At 39.1% G+C, this 5,635-nt stretch overlaps 1 protein-coding gene across 1 annotated transcript in view; it reads right to left on the bottom strand.

The window, feature by feature from the left end:
• Nucleotides 1–5,635, bottom strand: part of PTPRN2 (protein tyrosine phosphatase receptor type N2) — a 1,475,949-nt gene that overhangs the window by 1,137,859 nt on the left and 332,455 nt on the right. The window lies entirely within an intron of this gene.

The raw sequence follows: 5,635 nt of genomic DNA, 5'->3' as shown, positions 1-5,635 counted from the left end.
AAAGTAGAGGCAGTCTGTTTCCATACAGGTTGAAGCCCTGCGTTGAAGCCCTGTGGGCCAGTTCTCCTCCATACTATTGGCTCCCTCTGCATCGGAATAAACTCAGAGACCATGGGAATGGGAAACTGCAGGGCGGAGGGTCACTCCTCTCTACTGAGAGCTATGTCCCTATTAGATTCATTCTCCCCCTTGGGCTGGACACTCTTCTTTCTTCCCTCTGCTTATCTAAAACGTCTCTTTCTTCAAACACAAGTTTTGCCCCGGCAAGTTTTCCTTGAGGCTGACCTACTGAAGCTCGCCGTCATCTCTTCCTTACGTAAATCTTGACTTGCCCATTCTTTCTGCCACGCGGTGGGACGGAATGAGAAACATTCTTACTCCTTCCAGGGGTAAGTAGTTGGGAAAAGAATTTCTAGTTCCATAAAGCACAGATAATATTAAGCCTTTTTTGTTTGTTTGTTTATTGTGAATTTTATTTTAGTAAGAAATTGTGCAGCTTCAAAAATACAGAAGCCATCAAAATTCTACTGTTCACTTTTCACAAATTTTTGTTTCCATCTCCATCCTCTGAATCCTACTCGTCTGCAATCCCTCACCACCATCCTGGCTCTGTATTTGTCCTTCTGATTTAAAATTCATAATATGCTATTTTACTTGCAGAGTGAGATTTCTCTCTCTCTACTTCTGATCTCTTTTTTTTAATTAATCGTTTTATTGGGAGGATTCTTACAAATCTTATAACAACCCATCATTCAATAGTATTAAGCGCACTTGTACATATGTTTCCATAAACATTTCCAAATCAATTAAGCTTCTTTGTTACTCCCCATCTCATGATGCTGAGTACTTATTAAGCACTCAGTCTTCCTATATTTGGAGGACAGTCCTGGAAGAAGGCTAAAGGGAAAAGTTAAGGAGCCCTGGTGGTGTAGTGGTTACATGATGGACTGTCAACCTCAAGGTTAGCAGTTTGAAACCACCAACCTCTCTATAGAAGAAAGATAGGGCTTTCTACTCCCATAAAGAGTTACAGTCTTGGAAATTCACAGGGGCAATTCTACCCTCTCCTATAGAATTGTTATGAGTTGACATTAATTTGATGATATTGAGTGGGTAGGGTAAACTAAAATTACTAATTAGAACCCACAGGGAGGCAGATTCTAACCCAACTTGAGGAGGAAATCTAATGATGATGGCTATCCACTATGAACGAGGTGGTCCCTGGGACAAGAAACTTCCCAAAAAAGTTGACAGAGAGTAGGGTCACTGAAAAGAAATGTTTTAGGCTGAATTAAAGTGTTCTGTAGGAGGCAGGCAATAAAAAGTGACACCTGGGCTTACATTATAACTAAGGTCTCCATCATGTTGCAATGAGTAATTCTTAATGAACTAAAATTCAACACACCTACTTCTTGTAAAGTTGTTTTTTGCTTGTTGGGTTTTTGAAATCAATCCACACATTAGGAGAAACATGCATGACACAGAGTTGCATTCATTAACCACACAAAGTAAAAATGTACTTTGACTCCAGAATTCAATTACTTTAGATTTAAGCTCTGAAAAAAGCAAGTTCATTAGAAAAAAGATTTATTGTGCCTTCTTTTTGTTGTGGCACCTCAATTAATTCTCTGGTCATTGAAGAATGAAAAACACCAACCTATAGGCTTTTCCCCTCATATACGAAACCAAAGCATATGTGGATAATTATAGCTTTGATTCTCAATTATGAAACAAGCACTCTTTCTAAAGTAAATTAAAAGTAAGAAGCCCTTAAGAGAGATCAATGCATACCGAAGACATTTAAAATAAAGAGATGTCACAGTTACAAAACTATTCTGCATGGAGTCAGCAGTCAAGCTTCTATAATAAGGCACTGACATCTCTACGGCTCTGTAAGCACATTCATGATTTGCATGAGATGCATGGGATAGGAAGATGAGCCCAAAGGAATTGCTTCGAGGTTACCAGTTCATATATGCATACATACGGTTATTCCCAGTAAACTGTATTTAAACATGTGTCTATGATCAGTGGATAGCTACAAATAAGTTCTCTCAGTAGTACACTTGTCTTAGTCTCCATAGAGTACCTTCAGACAAACAAAAAGATACCTTTTTGTGCTACAGAAAGGAAAAAACAACGATTTTAAGGTCAGGGTTACTAGCAAATTTTTAACAATACTCAAGTGGAAGTCTGCGAATCATTTAGGCTTTACGACAGCTTTACAAGACAGTTGCTGTTAGATGGATCATCTAACAGCTGTTCGGTGGATCAGACATTTTCGGGATGATGAGCAGGATCTCAAAGATGAGGCATGAGCGGGAAGGCCGTCAACACTGACAAATGAAGAAGCAGTGTCGTACGTGCGGAAATGGGTGGGAGGCTGTAGAATTGCCCTCAACGTGAAAGCTACTGCAGTTTGAATCTTACATGATTAGATTCTCACATGGTCTGTGATTTTCTGTTTTAAGCAAATATCTTCAGCTCAACAAGCTTTTTGCTTAATGGGTACCAAACGCATTGTGTGAAGATGAACTAGCTCAAAGAGCTGAACTTCCCCTGCTCTTCTAAGCAAGAATCAAGGTGATTTTATGAAAGGGGTCACAGCCTGGGATGAGTTGTGGATTTACCAATATCACCCAGAGAGCAAGGTCCAATTAAAACAGCGACTACTAAGGGGATAGGCTGGGCATGTTAAATTCAAGGCAGAGAGGGCAGCTCAGATGGTGACTATATTTTTAGGATTCCTATAGGTAATCTTGATAGAGTTTCTTGAAGGACACAGGACAACCACAGAGGCATATTTTGAAGAAGTTTTTGTTTTTGTTTTTTAATGGATAACTGTATTGGTAAGAAGACAGGGGACTAGGCCGGCAGGCTACCCAGAATCCTCTACAATAGAGATCAAATGAAACTGATATTGATGATACCCCTGGAACCCTGAGCTTCAGAGGAAAGGAGAGAGGTGGGTCAAGTACTAACTAGGCCCAGTTTTGCCAAAAAGCTGAGCAAAAACAAGGAAACAAATAGAATGATGAATTGTTATGCAATCAGACACAGTGTTAACATTTTGAACATTTGTTAGAAACCAAATAATGGGCTTCATTCACCCAGAACAGCAAAAGTGCCCACACCCATGGCTAACAACCAGAAAGGTGCCATCTTCTCCTTGTTGCTCACACCCTCCTAGTGACCAGAAGTGCGGCTAAACCCCACAATCACCCACCAGTGACACCATTCCTACCCTCTGTGTATCCCATGTTCCACTTGAGGTGAAACATCCCCTCTGGAATGGGTGCTGGGTGCATGCCCCCACTGGGTTTGAAGCACACACTCAGCCTCATCAGGACAGAAGAAGGAGCAGTACTGAACCCTGCCCTCTGGAACACCCTGGATTGGTGGGATCTCATGCCAAGACCAAGTGTCTGATACCACCTAGCAGCCCTTGGGACCCCAAAGGAACTCTTTACAGACCAGACACCCTGCCCACAGCCACCTTCTACACTGACAGGGACTCCACGCAGGCTCTTCTTGGCAGACCACACTCACTAATATTGTGTGCCCGGTCCTCACTACTCAGCCAGCAGAAGCCACATCAGGATCCTTCCTCCCTCCGACCCTGTTCCCTCATTTCAAAGTTTCCTTTTCTTCCTTTCCCTTTTCTTCTGTCTGTTTTTAACCTTTTCATTTGTTTTTGTTTGTTTTTTTTTGTTTTGTTTTTATGTTTCTCTTTTCTTTCTTCCTGCCCCTTCATTTTCAGTCTTTCTCTTATTAGTTCTTACTATTCCATTGTTCTTGCATTTCCTCTCTCCCTCGTCTTTTCGTTGTTTGTTTTTCTATTTACTTTTCTATTTTCTTCCTTGTCTTTTCCTTTTATTTTTTAGTTGTATTTACTATTTTCTTTCATTGCTGTTGCTGTTTCTTTTCACCCTCTTGTTATCTCTTTCGTTGTTTTATTTATTATCTTCTTTTTTTCTCTTGGATTATTGTTTTGGTCTCACCTGTCAGGAGACAACAATCATGCCAACTAGCCACGCCATACCTGTGCAAACCAACCCATTGAGCGCTAGCTAGTGGTCTCCCACCACTTCCTCTGCATGAACAATGAAGAGAAGCAATATCATCCTCTATCAAACACACCAAGAGGCAGGTGGTTCACCCGTAAGGTCTGCCAAACTAGCTAGAAGACTCCTATATCCATGCTGCTACCAGATCTATCAAAACAAAATCATGCCTCAAAGAAGAAAGCACCCAACAATGTCTCAGCAACCACAGACAACCAACCTCAAGTTGCACAAAGAAACAATGTGGAGGGGCTCAAACAAGTGGCCAAAAGGCAAAGAAAGAAAGCTTTTCTGAGGAAAAGATAGCTTGGAATGACCTAAAAACTAATCCATATATATATTTTGTACCTTCAGAAGATTGAGAGAAAGAGCAAGGAAAATGCAAACAAAATCAGGAAAACACTACTAACCACAAAAACTAAGTGAAAAATTAGTAACCATACCACAAAGAACATAGAAATCCAGAGCATTAATAGTAAGATGTCAGAAATAGGTAATGCATTGTAGGGGCAAAAGAGTATAAGGGAATAAATGTGAGACATATTTGGTGAGATTTGAAGACAAAACTATCACTATAAATCTGCTAGAGAAACACTGAGAAAAAAGAACTAAAAACACACAAAAATAATTGAAAGCCTACTAATTATATTGGATATATTAACAAGAATAACTTGCATGTGCTCTGAATTTCAGAACAGGAAGGAAGGGAGGGAGGGAGTGAAGGAGGGAGGGGAGAAGGAGGAGGAGGAGACAGCGAGGGAGACAAAGAAGAAGATACCTAAGAGAAAATTATCAAAGATTTGTTGGAAGAAAATCATCCTAAGATTATGAAAGTAAAGAAGATATGCATTCCAAAAATTTAATGAACCATATGTTAGACCACCAAAACCAACAACAAGAATGCTAGAAGCAGTTAAGAAAAACAGAGTTATCTACAAAGAAGAAACAATAAGGCTAAGCTCTGATTTCTCATCAGAAACTATGTAGCCAAGAAGGCAGTGGGATGAGATATGTAAAATTCTGAAAGAAAAAAAAAAAATTGCAACCATGAAGTATATATATCCAGTAAAAGTATCCATTAAATAAATAGACAACATCGATATATTACCAAATAGAAAATAAAGGAATTTGTGTAAACTTAATTACCTTACATGAAATATTAAAGGAGTTCCTTCAAATAGAGAGCCAATAAATGCAGAAGACTTGTGATTAACAAACATGACAGCATCACCCAAAATTCAACTCAGATATGGAAATATTCAATGCGAAACAAGTCTGCAAGTCTGAAAATATGGAACAAGAGATGCCAATTTGTAAACAAAGACAAATACAAAGTAAGAAGAGGGAACAGACTTTATAGTTGTAACCGTACAAATGGAGAGGAAGGCAACATGATTACTAGCTAGAACGGATTTTTTAATTTGGGGGGAAAAATGATAAATTACAGGATAATAGCAAAGAAAATTATTAAACCTCCTCATCAAAGGGCATTTATAGAGGTCTAAATAAAGGCATGTACATATGTAGATATATTTATATATGAGGGTGGGGAAATAGATTTATGTGCATAC

This window comes from Echinops telfairi, unplaced genomic scaffold, assembly GCF_000313985.2.
Source record: "Echinops telfairi isolate 266 unplaced genomic scaffold, ASM31398v2 ScPeMD7_31;HRSCAF=116, whole genome shotgun sequence".
Classification (NCBI taxonomy): Eukaryota; Metazoa; Chordata; class Mammalia; order Afrosoricida; family Tenrecidae; genus Echinops; species Echinops telfairi.
Note: the sequence above shows the minus strand (reverse complement) of the source record. Positions and strands in the feature narration are given on the sequence as shown.